This window comes from Kogia breviceps, chromosome 1 (assembly GCF_026419965.1).
Source record: "Kogia breviceps isolate mKogBre1 chromosome 1, mKogBre1 haplotype 1, whole genome shotgun sequence".
Classification (NCBI taxonomy): Eukaryota; Metazoa; Chordata; class Mammalia; order Artiodactyla; family Physeteridae; genus Kogia; species Kogia breviceps.
Genome location: NC_081310.1, coordinates 198,536,141 through 198,553,120, shown reverse-complemented (window position 1 = coordinate 198,553,120; position 16,980 = coordinate 198,536,141).

Genomic DNA, 16,980 nt, shown 5'->3' with positions numbered 1-16,980 from the left:
ATGGGTTTAGAGCCATGCTGGACCCAGTGGTCACTGTCAGTGGCCAGCTTGCGATGCTGGGGAAAGTCGGGATGACTGGAGAGGAGGTCTCTGGAGGTTTCTCTGCAGAGCTCAGGAAGCCATCCAGATCCTGGCAGACAGACCAAAAGATGGGGACAGCAGGTGAGGCCCCTGGCCCTGCTGACCCAGCTGCTGGAAGCCTGGGCAGGTGTGATGGCCCCGGAGGCGGGAGGTTGAGATGCCCACGCTGGCTCTCCATCACTGCCCCGCTCCCGGAGTGAGCTTTCCCTCCCCTGCCTCTTCCCCGGCAGGCTTCTGAAGCTGAGATTTCACACCGAAAGAGGAGCCTTTAATGAGAGTGGCTGCAAACCTCTCCCTGTTCACGGCAAGAGAGGAGGCACACATCAGAGCTTCTCAGGCACACTTCACAGACTGGCCTTGGGGAGGTTTTGAGATACTCCTCAGCTCTGAGTGAGTGGGAGCGGGCTTCCCCCTTTGCACCCTCAAGGAAGCCCCTGCCAAGGAGGCATCGGGGAGGACGCAGGGAGGCGAAGGAAAGCTCTGGAAACCAGATCCAGTTGGAGGTACTGGGCAGGCCCTGCTCTGACATCAAGAGCCTGAAGACACTCACCTCTCCAAAGCATCGAACCCCACCCCACCAAAATCACACCCAAGAGCTGTCAAGAAAGGGGGCCACCTCTTAGGCAGGTAAGGCAGGCCAGCTGCTAGAACCTGCTCCACACAGTCTGCAGGAGGATGTACCGGGGGCCTGAGACCTTGCCCATCTTCCAGCCCCTTCTTGGGCGAGAAAAGCTGAGAGCACCTGCAGCAGTTTTCTGTCTCTGCCATACAGACTGCAAATTTAGTGACAACACGAGTCTGTTATCTCACAGCTGCGTAGTTCAAAAGGATGACACAGGTCCCACGGGGTCCTTTCCAGCTCCCAGAGGCCACCTGCACTCCCAGGCTCATGGCCCCTTCCTCCATCTCCAAAGCCAGAGCCTCTCTCTGACCCTGATTCTGCCATCATCACATCTCTGCCTCTGACTCTGCCTCCTCCATCCACTTACAAGGATACTGTGGTTATGGTGGGTCCACCTGGATAATGCAGGACACTGTCCCGGGGTCACAGTCAGCTCATGAGCACACTTGATTCTACCTGCGATCTTAATCCTCCCTTTGCCATGTGACCTAACACATTTACACGTTCTGGGGATTTGGACTTGGACACCTCTGAGACCATTATCCTGTCTACCAATGTTCCCGTTGCACAGACAGGAAAAACAACAATTATCAACACCTGTTTAGTGCTTACTGGGTGCCAGGGCTTTAGATACATCACACATTGTTTATTCTTCTAATCAGCCCTTCACAGTAAGCACGTGATGGACCCCTTTCTATGTAAGAGGGACCAGAGGCTCTGGGAGGCTAAGGGATTTCCTCAAGGTCACTGGCACCACTGTTGACCCCAGGCATTGGGCCCAGGACCTCACGTCAAAACTGCTCTCAAGACCAGACCCTGAGAAACCAGGACCACACTTAACACACCCAGAGGCCGCAGAGCACACACCGGCCCCTCCGGGGAAACCAGCGCGAGTCTCTGCGCTGGGGGCCGGGGTAGCAGGAGGGACTCTGTGACAAGTACCCGACCAGCTGAGGGGCCAGCAAGACCTACAGACCCCGACAAGACGGACCCTCCAACACTAGGGCAGCACGAAGGTGGGAGCCGAGAAGCCGCCAAGGAAGGAAGCCAGTGATCATCTCCAACGGCTCAGCAGCACCCCCGCCGTGTTTGGGCATCCACAGAAGTAAGCGTGTCGCACATTCGGGTGGCAACTCATCTAAACATTTGTCACAGCTCTGGGCCAACTGTTAGAATAACTTTTTGGTTGTTATTACAAAGTAATAGATGTTTATTGTAGAAATTTTAGAAAAGGCAGACAAGCCAAAAGAAGGGAATAAAAATTAGCTGAAATCCCAAACTGCGAATGCACCACTTGACATGTTTTTGTACATCTTTCCAGTGATTTTCCTAAGCAGTCATTTCTCTGTTTTTCTAAAACAAGCTTTCTAAAAATGGGCTCATACTTTCTTCCTGTTTGGCAAAATGCCTTTTCTCCTGAATGTATCAGGAATATGTGGGGGGGGGGGAGTTCTCCCCCCTTCTCATCCCCTGTCCCACCTTAATTCCTGTTTGGGGAAACTGATGGGGCCAGACTCTGATTCCAAGAGGGCTGCATTTCCTAATGGGCAAGGAGGCTTTGTGTTAGGAGATCATGCACACACGCATGTATACATACACACATGTACATACACGTGCATATATGCACACATACATGCAAAAACATGCATGTGCACACATAGGAGTACATACACATAAGCATACATGTGCACACATACGTGTATACCTGTACACATACAAATGTACATATGCATGCACACACATGCAGACATAATGCACATACATATACACAAATACATGTGCACATGCAGTATGTGTATGCATGCGCACATATAGACGCATGAACATAAGCACACATGTGCTCACATGTGCACGTGTATGCACACGGGTGCATGAACATGTGCGCACACACCTGTGTGTGTGCATGCATACACATATAGGCACATGCACATGTGCACGCGTATTCACATGCCTGTGCACACATACAGCCACATCTGTGCACATGCATACACACACACGCACAGGCACCGCTCCCTCCTTTCCCTGCACCAGGGCTGTCTCCTGCCCGGGGCTGCTCCTTGGGTTTTCCTGGATCGTTTGCTCTGCCCTCATGTCCTCCAGGGCCCCCTGGTGTCTTTGCCATGGCCTCTGAAGTCTGGCAGCAGGCAGACCTGGCCTTCACAGAGCAAGCAAGCCCAGCTGGAGCCTCGAGCCCAAGCTCTGCCTTGCAGGCTGCAGGGTGGGTCGCGAGCCTGGACCCCCAGCCAACAGGACCACTGGCGTGCAGCCCATCTGCCCCAGCTCACTGGGCACACTCTGCCCCTAGGTTCCTGTGTCCCTGCCAAATGCCACCTAAGGAGCCCCAACCACTGTCTGGTCGTGGTGTCCTTCCTGCCCAAACATCACCGTGGGAAACTGCAGGGCAGCCATGGTGTAGATTACGTAGCCGTCCCCACTGAAGGGCAAATAGATGGCTCCCAGCTGTCCCCAGTCAGCACCCACAACACCATGATCAACACCACACCCGTAGTTGCTCCTGAGGATGAAGTGGCAGAGTTGCAGCGGGGGCAGGACCAGTCCAAAGCTCCCGTGTGGGAGTGAGAAGGAGGGGCCAGTGCAGGGAGAGGTTTGGGGGAGCCCAGTGGACAGGGGCGGGATGATGCAGGCCCCAAGATCTAGGAAGGAAGGCACTTCCAGAATCTTCCTTCAGTGCAAAAAGGCCTCTGAAAGATTCTAAAAGCTTGGCTCTGGCCGCTGTTGGGAGGGAGTTTGGATGGACTTCCTGGTTTAACTAGTCCCTCCAGTTACTCCTGATCTCCTTGCCTAGGTGGCGCCCGGTGCAACGTTGACCTTGCTGGAGCAGAGCCAGAAATTGCTCTTTAGTTCTTCCCTGGGCAGGGTCAGACCTCCTGCGTCCAGCCTGTACCTGGCACGGGGAAGCACCCTCACAGGGAATCCTGGTGGTACACAGGCCTGAGCCTTGCCCCTTCATTCTGCCTCAGCGCCCCTTCCTGAGACAGGCTGCCACCCACCTCTTCAGAGCACTTCCCAACTTGGACAGGAGGGCAAACAGCAGAGCAGCTGAGAGCTAATGGGTCCTGGGACCAATCAATCCCCTGTGGTTGCCAAGGCATGACTATATTCTTGTGTATTGCCTGACATTGATGGATAGTGTGGCGCCTACTAAGAGTTTTCTGATACATCAACACATCCTTACTTGGCACTATATACTATATGTCGATATATATTGTGCTATATATGCATACTAATGCTGAACATGAAGTTATTACATAAACTGCCTTCAAAATTCTTTATAATTAACTTTTTTAAGATAATTGGAGATTCAGACAAAACTCTAATTCAAAAAGATACATGCACCCCTATGTTCATAGCATCACTATTCATGAGAACCAAGACATGGAAACAACCTAAATGTCCATCGACAGATGAATGGATAAAGAAGATGTGATGCTTACATGCAATGGAATACTACTCAGCCATAAAAAAGAATGAAATGGTGCCTTTTGCAGCAACATGGATGCAACTAGAGATTATTATACTAAGTGAAGTAAGTCAGAAAGACAAATATTATACTATATCCCTTATATGTGGAAACTAAAATATGACACAAATGAACCTATCTATGAAACAGACTCATGGACACAGAGAACAGACTTGTGATTGCCAAGCGGGGAGAGGTGGGGTGGGAGTTTGGGATTAGCAGATACAAACCATTATATATAGAATGAATAAACAACAAGACCCTACTGTATATCCCGGGGAGCTATATTCCACATCCTGTGGTAAACCATAGTGGAAAAGAATATGAAAAAGAATAGATTGATAGATAGATTTATAGATAGATAACAGAATCACTGCTGTACAGCAGAAATTAACACAACATTGTAAATCAACTATATGTCAATAAAATATAAAATACCAAGATCTAGACATTGATATACTCAAGATACAGAACCTTCCCATCACCACAGAATCCCACATGCTGCCATTTTATAGCCACACCCACCTATAAGCCACACTCTATAGCTCCTTGAAACCACTATCTTGTTCTCCATTCCTATATTATTATTTATTTCAAGAATGTTATATAAATAGAACCATACAGCATAGAATCTCTGGGGACTGGCTCTTTTCACTCAGTGAAATTCCCTGGAGATTCGTCCAGGTGTGAACATCAATAGTTGTATGACCGGGTACTATCCCATGATATGGAGACACCACACTTTGCTTCACCATAGACTATGGATGGACATCTGGGCTTTTGGAGCTTTTGACGAGTACAAATCAAGCTGCTATAAACAGTTTTATGCAGGGGTTTTTTTGTGAATATAAGTCTTCACTTTTCTGGGATAAATGCCCAGAGATTCAATAGCTAGTACGTGTGGTAGTTGCAAGTTTAGTTTTTTAAGAAACTACCAAACTGTTTTCCAGAATAGCTGTCCCATTTTACATTCTCACTAGCCAGATTTTTCACATTCTCACCCACTGTTGGTATGGTCACTTTTTTTTATTTTAACCATTCTGGAAGATGTGTAAGAAGATCTCATGATGGTTTTAATTTGCATTTCCCTAATGATAATCAAGCTGAACATCTTTTCATGTGCTTATTTGCCATCTGTAGACATTCTCTGGTAAAATACCTGCTCGTGCCTTTTGGTCATGTTCTTATTGGATAGTTTGCTTTTTGATGGTTGAGTTTTGAGAGGTCTTTATATATATATATTATATATTATATATATATTAGTATATATTATATATATTATATATTATATATAATATATTATATTTATAGTATATAATATATATTATATATTATATTATATATTTAATATATAAATATTATATATTATATAATATATATTAATATATATTATATATATATCTTATATATATAAGATACTACTCCTTTGTCAGCTATGTGGTTTACAAATAGTTGCTCCCATTCTACAGCTTGTCTTTTCATCCTTGTGACAGGGTCTTTCACAAAGCAAAAGTTTTAATTTGGGGGAAACCCAATTTGTTAATCTTTCCTTTAATGGATTGTGCTTTTGGTGTCAGATCTAAGAACTTTCGACTGGCCTATATCCCAAAGATATTCTCCTATTTTTTTCTAAGTTTATATTTTACATTTAAGTCCATGATTAACTTTTAATTAGTTTTTGTATAAGGCATGAGATTTAGTTAAACATTCAATTTTTTGCCTCTGGATGTCCAGTTGCTGCAACACCATTTTTTGAAAGGTTATCTTTCCTCCATTGAATTGCTTTTGCATCTTTGTCAAGTATCAGTTGGGCATATTTGTGTGGGTCTGTTTCTGAGTTCTCTATTCTATTCTGTTGATTTACATGACTTCCCTTTGCCATTATGACACAATCTTCATCATGGTAGCTCTACAATTAGTCTTGACTCAGGTAGACTGATTCTTCCCCCTGTATTCTTCTTTTTCAAATTTGTTTTAACTATTCTAGTTCCTTTGCCTTTCCAAATAGATTTCAGAAAACTCTTGCCATATCTACAAAAAAAAAAATCTTGCTGAGATTTTGATGGGGATTGTGTTAAACATCAGTTTATGGAGAAATTACATCTTTACTATGTTGAGTCTTCAAATCCATGAACAAAATATATTTCTCCATTTATTTAGCTCCTCTCTGATTTCTTTTGTCAGAATTGTGTAGTATACAACATACTAGTCCTGCACATGTTTTGTTAGATTTGCATCTAAATATTAAATTCTTGAGCAATTCTAATAGTACTGTATTTTTAATTTGGTGTCCATGTGCTCATTGCTAGGATACAGAAATACAATTGATGTTCGTATGTTTATTTTATATTCTACAACATTACTGAACTTATTTACTTGTTCTAGGAGGCATTTTTTTGTAGATTCCTTGGAATAGTCTATATAAACAATATTATCTACAAACAGGGACTGCTTTATTTCTTCCTTTTCAATCTGTATGCCTTTCAATTCCTTTTCTTCCCTTATAGCCCTGGCTAGAACTTCCAGAAGTAAGTTGAATAAGAATGGGGAAAGTGGATAGCTTTGCTTTGTTACTGATCATATGGGGAAAGCACTCAGTCTTTAAACATTAAACGCAAGCTTAGCTGTAAGTCTTTTGTAGATACTCTTTATCAAGTTGAGGAAATTCCCCTCTCTTCCTATTTTTTCTGAGAATTTTTATCATGAATAAGTGTAGATTTTTGTCAAATGCTTTTTTTCTGCATCACTGATATGATCATGTGATATTTCTTCTTTATCCTGTTAATGAGGGGGATTATATTGATTGATTTGCAAATATTGAACCAGCCTTGCATGCCTATAATTCCTTGGATGTGTTATATAATTCTTTTTACATATTGCTAAATTTTATTTGCTAATAGTTTGTGAAGATTTTTGAATCTATATTCATGAGAGAAATTGGTCTTTGGTTTTCTTTTTTTGTACTGTCTTTGGTTTAGGTAACAGAGTAAAACTAATTTCATAAAATGAACTGAGAAGTTTTCTCTCCATTTCTGTTTTCTGAAAGAGAGTTGTAGAATTGATATTAATTCTTCTTTAAATGATTGACAGAATTGTCCAGTGAAAACTTCTGAACCTGAAGGTATCTTTTGTGTGTGTGCGTGTGTGTGTGTGTGTGTGTGTGTTTAAATTACAAATTCAATTTCCTTAATAGTTATAGAGCTACTCAAATTAATCTATTTCATATTGGGTGAGTTGTAGTAGTTTGTGATTTTTGAGGAAGTGGTCCATTTTGTCTAAGTTATCAAATTTATGTGCACACAGTTTGTAGTTATTCCTTTATTGTCCTGTTGATATCTGTAGAATCTGTAATCTGTAGTGATTTCCCCCATTTCATTCCTTGTTCTGTTTTTGAGCCCATCCACTAAGCTGTTTATTTCAGTTATTGTATTTATCAGTTCTAAGAGGTCCGTTTGGACCCTCTTTTTATCTTCTATTCCTTTGCTTAGACTTTCTATTTTGACATTTGTTTCAAGAGTGTTTTTAGTTGTTTCATGAAGCATTTTTATCATGATTGCTTTAAAATCTTTTTCAGATAATTCTAAACATCTTTGCCATCTTGGTGTTGATATTTATAGATTGTCGTTTTCTTTTTTTTTTTTTAGAAGATGTTGGGGGTAGGAGTTTATTTATTTATTTATTTATTTATTTATTTATTTTTTGCTGTGTTGGGTCTTCATTTCTGTGCTTGGGCTTTCTCTAGTTGTAGCGAGCGGGAGCCACTCTTAATCGCGGTGTGTGGGCCTCTCACTATCGCAGCATCTCTTCTTGTGGGGCACAGACTCTAGACGCGCAGGCTCAGTAGTCGTAGCTCACGGGCCTAGTTGCTCCGTGGCATGTGGGATCCTCCCAGACCAGGGCTCGAACCCGTGTCCCCTGCATTGGCAGGCAGATTCTCAACCACTGTGCCACCAGGGAAGCCCTAGATTGTTATTTTTCAATCAGTTTGACCTGCTACTAGTTCTTGGTATGATGAGAAATTTTTGATTGAAACCTGGACATTGTTGTATTCTGTTGGAACTCTGGATCTTATTTAAACCTTCTGTTTTAGATGGCTTTCTCTGGGGCTGCTCCAGCAGCAGAAGTGGGAGAGGAGTGCTGACTCATTGCTGCCAGGTGAAGGTTCTGCAGCCAGCCTCCACAGACAGCTGACTGGGGGAAAGGGAGCTCCTATTACTGCTGGGCAGGGGTGGGAGTTCCCATCCCCACTAGGTCTTCATTGACACCACACTTGGGGTAGCCTCATGGGTGCTTGGCAATGGTGAAGATCCAGACCCTTCATTAGGCTCCCTCTAATGCCACTCCAGAGAGGAGAGAGAGGGGCACCTTGATGCTTCAGGTGGCAGTGGAAGTCAAGGCTCCCCATGTTGTCTCTGGTGACACCACAGGAAAGGGGGACCTTACTACTATCTGGCAAGGATGACAGTCTCAGGTCTGCACCTGGCCTCCTCCTATGCAACCCCAGTGGTGTTTGGGGTGCATACTCCGTGAGCTTTTAAGGCATTGCTCTTCAAAGCATACAGTTCTCTCCAACTGATGTTCTCTCTTGCCTCCAATCAATGTGGTGTCATTGTGTTTTCCTGGGTCAGTCGTGGGTTTTGCCCAAGGACAGACGGACATTTCTTGTGCAAATGGGGCCCTTTCCTACCCTTCCTGCTGATGTCGGTGTTTGAAAGTTCAAGGGGCCTTCGACGCAAAGAAGATCTCATTCTAAGTATACAATGATTATGGTCTAAAGATTCAAGAGAAAACATAGTAGGAAGAGGACTTGTTCTATGTCTGTGCTATGAAATTACAAACACCTGAGAACCGGAGAGCAGACTTTTGTTCCCATTTTCCTGCATACTCTGAGTAAGACAAGCATTTGTGGTCATCTTCAGCAAAGCACAGGGTCCTTTGAGAGAGTTGCCGGAAGCCAGGATTCACAGACTACGCAATGGATAATGCAGCGTCATGAGTAATGACGTAACCAGCATTAAATACATAGAGTTAGGAGTTGCGGAGTTGAGAAGATCTATATTAGGTCAATACGAGCAGGCTCCAAAGTGCCAAGGTGCTCTGAGTCATCACAGCATTGCTGCCTTTTGCTCATGGCAGGAGAGATGAATTAACCAAGAATGATGCGTTTAACAGTAAAGACCAGGAAGAGGTTGCCGGACCTCAACAGGAAGAGATGGTGCTTAGGCTCTGTGAAGAATCTTCAGGCTTACAGAACAATGGACAAATACATATACCTCCCCTCTACTTATTATTCTAAATCTCCATCAGTAAATCACCTCACAGTGCCTATGCCTGGCTCAGGCTTCTGTGAAGGTTAAAATGACCATCATTCCCCAGCCCAAGTCTCCACTCAGTGTCACCTCATCAGAGAGGCTTCCCCACCACCCTTTCTGAATTAGCACGTGCCCTCTCCAAATTCTGCTTTACTTTTCTTCCCTGCTTTATCACCTCTGTCATTTTTCATGTTTCTTTATTTACATCTGTGTCCTTCCATCAGAAGAAGGGCAGAGACTCCATTTTGCTCATGGCTGCATCCCCAGCACCTGGAAAGGTGGTCAGTGTGGGGTAGGTGTTCGATGCTTGTTGGATATTGAATGAATGAATGCATGAGTGAGTGAGTGAACAAGGAAATAGCTATAATAAGTTTTGCATCTATTGCAAGAGCTTGGCAGAAGGTCACTGCTGTTACTGACATTTCTAAGATGAGGAAAGAGATTTCCAGTGGTTAATGATTCCTGGTAGGAGAGGATGGGGGTGGAACCCAGTTGGCTGACCTCCAAGTCCTTGCTCTAACCTCTGGCTTATACTGCAGCCCACCCCCAGGCTCTCCTATGTGTAGGAGGAGCCTGACTCCCAATGTGCAAAATGGGCTCCCTTGAAAGGGCATCACAACTGCCCACCCCACCCTGCAGGAAGGCCCAGAAGTCACAGCTGCCTCTGCAGCTCTCATTCTGAGTCCAGTTTCTGGGAGGAGTACAGAGGCCTGATTCCCTGAGCCCCTCCCCACTGCCCAAAGCGTCCTTGGCATGTCCCGCTCCATAGGTTGGATCCTGGTGCTGACCTGGGCACCCGGCCCTCCCAGCACGTCCCCCACCCCTGGGGGCAGGCGTGCTGAGCTCTCATGACCTCGCTCGTGGGTTGAGTGCCAAAGCCCACCCTCACACAGGTCACCCTCACCCCAGCGTGGAGGCCAGACCCCTCTGGGCCACTCACCCCCACTTCTACCAGTTGGTTTTTAACAGGCCTGTTCACTTCTCTTTTGGCTGGTGCCTGTGTCTGGGCCAATGCCTGCTGGGACCTCTTTGCCCTTCACTTGCAGAAACTGCTCTCCAAGGACAGAGGGCAGAGATTCTGCCAGCTGCTGAGGGTCTATCCCAATTTTGCATTCCAATACCAGGGAAATAACCATAGAAAGGATGGGGGACCCGCAGCCCACTGTGAGCCGACCCTGAGCGGACACTCCATCCATCACCTGACCCCCATACGCCCCGACTGGCTGGAGGGTCTTCTGGAATCCAAGTCATCTCAGAGCCAGTGTCCAGCAGTCCCCGAATGGCCTGATTACTTCCCTTTCCCCAGCACCCAGTCTCCTGGAAAAAGTCATAGGTTCCTTTGGAAGGGCTGGGAGAAAGACTAACGATCTAAATTTTTAGCATTCATAGTGGGGTCCTTCCTCCAGGGGACCCTGCCTCCCCTTCATTCAAGGGCTCTGGGTCTGTGGACCAGCCCCAGGCTGGGAAGTGATGGTGCCTGAGCCTATTTGAGTCTTCACCTGCCCTCGGCTGATAGGCCCTACAGGTCCCGTCTAAGGAGCAAAGCCTGCCCTAGATAGGTGCTCACCCACTCTCCTCACACAACAGAAGGCGGGGCCGGTGTACCGCACGTGCAGCTGGGGCAGACAAAGACCTGCCCGGCCAAGGCAAGGGGGGATGGAGGTGGGGGGAGGCCACCGCTCCTGGACCAGACAAGGATGAAAGTACAAAAGAGCAGGAGAGCTGGATCAGAGGAGGAAGCTCAGGCCAGGACCTCCCTCCTTCCCCACCCCCAAGCTCGGCCTCAGGACCCCTTGCAGGAGGAACGGGCCAGTGAGGACCCACCTCCCACCCGGGACGGAGACTGGCCGAGCCCACTGGGCAGGAGCGGGAGGCAGCTATGCCCAGGCTCTCACGGTGCACTGGCCTCAGCACGGCGCACATGGCGCTTCCGCAGAAGAGGCCCTGGGGCAGAGGAGGACAGGGGCTCCCTCCCCAAGCGGGCAGAGCGTCTGCGGATGGCACGCCGTGCCCTGGCCACAGCCACCTGCTTAATCAGGCTTGGCTCCTGAGACTCAAGTCCTGTCCTCCTTTGCTTTTCTAGAATGTGTCTGTGTACAGAGGATGGGGTAGTGATTTGCTCTTTATTCGCTCCCTTCCTTGGCATTCAGAATGTGCATTTTGGGCTTCCCTGGTGGCGCAGTGGTTGAGAGTCCGCCTGCCGATGCAGGGGACGCAGGTTCGTGCCCCGGTCCGGGAAGATCCCACATGCTGCGGAGCGGCTGGGCCCGTGAGCCATGGCCGCTGGGCCTGCGCGTCCGGGGCCTGTGCTCTGCAACGGGAGAGGCCACAACAGTGAGAGGCCCGCTTACCACAAAAAAAAAAAAAAAAAAAAAGAATGTGCATTTGACAAAAATCAGGAAACAGGAAAAGGGGGGGGAAACACGGATCATTTTACCACCCTAATAAAAACATGAGATAATATAAGCTACGTCATAGAAAGCTTAGAACACAAAAGAAAGAAGAAAAATCAGAGGGAGAATTGGACATAGGGCAAATGCATTCCGCTTTCCAGCTCTCAGCAGCCCTCTCCCTGCCTCCTGGGGCCCCCTGACCCCTCACACCACCTCCAGCCCCTGGCAGCCACTGGTCTACTTTCTGTCTCCATGGATTTTCCTGGTCTAGACATTTCATGTAAGTGGAATCACACAGTATGTGGCCTTTCGTGAGTGAATTTCATCCTTTCTGCACCCAACCCAGGTAAGCGGCCTATTCTGCTTACAGTAAGCGTGTCCGCCATTTTTTATTCTTTCTTTGTTATGAAGTCTACCACCCTTCCGCGGGGGAACCCAGTATTTGACCACATGCAGATTCTGTAATGAATAAATCCAGAGCTAACTGCAGACCTCGAGAGGGACCGGCCATCCAAAGTCAAGGCCAGTTTCCCCACGCGGCAGAATTTCTCCCCCTCAGCGCTCTCGACACTGGGGGTGACCAGCTGTGTGGCGGGCCGTCCAGCTCACTGTGGGATGTTTCGCAGTATCGCCCACAGGATGCAGTACAAGAACTCCCTGGAGGGGGTAGCAAGGCACAGAGGTTCAGACCACCTGCGTGGGAATCCCTCCTCTGCTCCTGAGCTGCCAAGTCACCTGGGTGCGTTGCTCAGCCTCAGTTTCCCCGTCTGTAAAATGGGCGTCCAACTCCCAGGGGTGTTGTGAGAGTTGGGTATGAAAGTGAATATAAAGCGCCGGGTGACAGATCCAGCCCCTGCTCCTGGCTCCCCAAGTTCAGCTCATCCTCATTATTAAGTTTATAGGACGGGGTCCAGCTTTCTAACCAGGCACCTGCCTAGAACCAAAGGAAAGCGGGCCCACTGAAGCCTCAGATGCTTGGCGAGGCCCCCGCCAGCCCTGCCAGCCCAGGTACCCCCACCTGGCCGTCACCCACCCCAGGAACAACCACCTGGAGGCTGGAGTCACTCCCGCTCAGCACCTCCAGAAATCAGCCCCATCCTCCGATGGGAGGGCCCGACCCTTTCAGCACAAGTAAATTCAGTCAGCGGAAGGAGCTTCCGCGGCAGTGAGACCGCTGCCGACATCTAACAAGCCACACCCTCCCGGCAGCCAGCCTCTAGAACTAGCTGCAGCCACTTGTGCTTTTGTTTATTCAAAAGGCAAATAAATGGGTCAGAGGTCAACCAGGGGAACCGGAAGCTGCCACTGAAGGATAAGTTCCAAAGGATAAAGTTAGAGACTCAATTAAGGAAGATTTAACGAGTTATAGAAAGAGATCAGAAACAGGACAAACCGAGGGCGTATATCAAATATTGATCATCGTAAAGGCAAGGCTTGCTAAAGCGTAAATCAACAGCACCGGGCCAACTTGCAAACATCTGACCCTCCAAAGAGCTTCTAGAAATCCGGGGCTGAAATGGCAGGGGAACAGATGGCTGGAGGGGGCGACGGTCTCCATCAGCCAGGAGAACGGTGTCCCTGGGAAACAAGGGGACCATGTCGGCTGGCCCACTGCCCCTGGAGCTCACCTTCCCCAAAGGTGCCGGGCGGGACCCTGGGTGGGAGGGGCCCCACTCCCTCTCCGGCTCTGCTTACCCTCCTCTGCGTGGGGTCCCGTCCGTCCTAGGCAATGACACACATCGCCTCTAGCCCTCAATCCTGCAGGCTTTCATTCCACTCTCGTGCGGCCCAAGAAAGCTGTGGCTCAGAGACGTAAGTTAGCAACCTGGGCCCTTTGGCTCAAAACCCCTCCGTCCTCCAAGGACCCGGCGCTGCCCCCACCCCTCCCCGGGGAAGCCTCCCTATCAGCCCTAAACGGGCGGGTGACACATCCATGTGGGTCGAAGAGAGGAGTGCTCCTCTCGCCCTTGTCAGCCTGTCCCAGCCCCAGAGTACCAGCCCCTCACCCTCCAGGAAAGGATGTGGTCACCTCTGAGCAGGACGGGGGCAGGAGCCCGCAGGGCCCACCCACTTCCCCTCGGCGCTGACCGATTCTGGGTAGAAAACCTGCACCTGCTACCTCGGCCAGTTCCCAGGTCCAGCTGGACGTGCTGAGGGCTGATGCCTGGGACAGCTCCCTCTCCCCTCGGGTGCTGTACTAGTCTCCTCGGGCTGCCGTAACCGTCCCACAGCCTGGAGGGCTTAGAGTGACAGAGCTTATTCTCTCAAGGTCTGGAGGCCAGAAGTCTGAGATCAAGGTGTGGGCAGGACTCGAAGGCCCTCCGAGGCTCCAGGGGAGGGTCCCTCCTCGATCTTCCAGCTTCTGGGGGCTCCAGGCGTCCTTGGCTCATGGCTGCACCCCTCCAATCTCGGCCTCCGTCTTCACGCAGCTGTTTTCCCTCCTCCCTCTGTGTCTCCTCTCTTCTTCTTTTAAGGACACCAGTCATTGAATTAGGGTCCATCCAAACCCAGTATGTCTTGGCCTTAACTTGATTATTTTGGCCAAAACCCTGTTTCCAAATAAGGGCACATTCACAGGTGCTGAGTTAGGGCTTCAGCACATCTTCTGGAAACACAAGTCAAACCCCGACAGTTGGGAGGTATGTTCTGGACCATGTGGACCGGGCACAGGCAGCAACGACTTCATCAGGAGTTTGTCAGAGATGTAGAATTCAAGCAGCCGGAGACCTGCTGGGCCAGAATCGGTACCTCACGAGCTCCGGGGCCCCCAGGATACACTTCTACAGCACCACGCAGAGTTCCCCAGGGAGACTGACTCAGCGGCCACAGCCCGACTGCCTTCCTGGCCCGGTCACATCCCCTTCCCTGGGCTCCAATTCCCTACTAACGGTTCACAATCACAACCTTATCTCGACGTCTGCTTCCGGAGACCCCACCTAAGACAGGGGTCGTGGGCCTGGGCCTCTCTGCCCCGGAGATCCTGATCCTTTCTAGGCGCCACCGCCCACAGCTGCCAGCCCACCCAGAACACAAATGCTCGGGGGTGAGCGCACCTCACTCCAGCCAGTGACGGATGGAAGAGGAAGGCCAAGAGAGGCGGGGTCCACTCCCGGGAAGCCCCCTCCACCCCCCGGCACAAAGCGAGCTGCCTGCCTTTGAAGGCAGATGCAGGGCCTCGGCGGAAGGAGAGGCTGGGGATGAGCAAAGGACTCGTCTCCTCCTTCCCAGCATCACCCCGACCACGACCCTTCCCTCAGTCTCCCTGGCCCTCCCAGAACCTCTCGGCAGGACTCAGGGCAGAGCGGGCCGTGTAGTTGGGTAGAAGCAGAGGAGAGCAGGCCCCCAGCCCCCGCGTGAGCCCAGCTCACCAATTGGTCTGGGTTTTCCGAGGGCCTTTTCAGATGAGATCACCTTTGCCAACCGCAGCTTTGATCTCTCCCAGACCAAGGAAGAAAGGCAAACACTTCTGATCGTCCCCAAATTGCTCCGAGTTTACCACGTGGAGCCAAGACCGACTCGCTTGCTTTCTTCACAACACACTTCTGGCCTCTTCGAAAACCTCCCAAAGAACTCGTTGACCCGGATGTTACAGGACCGTCTCTGTTCCCCATCAAACAAGGAAGTTGCTTCTGAAAGGGAACAAGGCGCCCGAGGCCTCCATGCAATGGTTTCCGTCTCAGCTGACTACACGGGGATCCAGCCCGTTTCCCACTTTCAAGTGGCTCACAGAATTGCTCTGGGAAAGTTTCCGTGATGCGGTGTTGCCGGAGCGTCCGCGGCACGGCTGCGGGATATCCAGCGCCACCATCTGAGGACTGCGGTGGAGGGCCTCGGCCTCCGTCAGAGCCCAGGAGCCAGAGGAGAAGGGTTCCGGCACATCCAGAGCAGACACACAGATCCAAAGAAGGAAGGGAAGCTGGACTCCATGCCCAGCAGCCAGCATGAGTTTAATTCAACAAATACTTATTTGATGCCTCTGACGGGCAGCTGGGGTCAGGAGGAAGGGTTCGTGTGTGTCCACAGCGTGGGCTCTGGAGCGAGATCACTGGGCTTGGATCCCGGTTCTTAGCCTTCTAAGCCACAGGGAGCACCTCGGTGGGTGATGAGACCTCTTAGTTTCCATCTTTCTCTTCTGAAAGCAGGAATAATAAGAAACTTACCCCTTAGGGTAATTGCAAGACTTGGAATTCATGATACACGCATGCTGAGCACAGCGCCTGGAAAAAATAATTGAAACCCCACAGGGACAGCCTGGACCAGAAGAGGGGGTGCATCACCTTCCATGATAGGAAGGTCCGAGGGGTGGGGCCAACCTTGAGGGCCCCGAAAATGCCACTGGGGGGTATGTTTGTGTCCACCCTCCCTCACACACTCTCTCCATCTCCCCACCTCTCTCAGCCCCCTACTCCTCTGCTTTGGCTTCATTTTCAGGCAAGCTCTCCCCACAAGGCAGCAGGACGGCCACCAGCAGACCAGGAGGTCCTGGCTTTTCCTATCTTATGACTGGTGAGGAAAGAGAGGAATGAGAAAGAGAGAGAGAGAACCTCTTTCCCCATTACCCCAGCAAAAATCCCAGGGGTGAATCTGATTGGCCCAGCTTAGGTCATGTGCCCATCCCTGAGCCAATCATCATGCCTGGGGGGCAGAGTTATGCAATTGTCTGGCTGAGAGCACGTGACGCAGGCTGGGCAGATTAAAAGTTGTCAGGTTCCACTGAAGTGTCACATAGTAAATGCTCAGTAAACATTAGTTGCTCTTTTGTCCCTATACAGAGAGGATGTGCAGGAACCCATCCAGGTGCTCCCCTACCGTCACAGCACCCAGCACTGAGTGCCACAGAAGTCCTGGAGAGTACCCAGCCCGCTCACCAGCCCTGTCGGAGCTCTCCTCCCCTCCTGCCCCTCCCCTCCCCTCGCCTCCCCTCCCGCCCTTCCCCTCCCCTTGCATCCCCTCCCCTGTCCTGAGACTGTACGCTATCAGCAAGCTACCCTGGCCCACACAGCCCTCTGTCCTCCCTGTTCCCCAGCTGGTGGACATCCTCACCCACCCTACCCTGGCCATACCTGGGGATGGCAGCCTCTATTGTCTGCC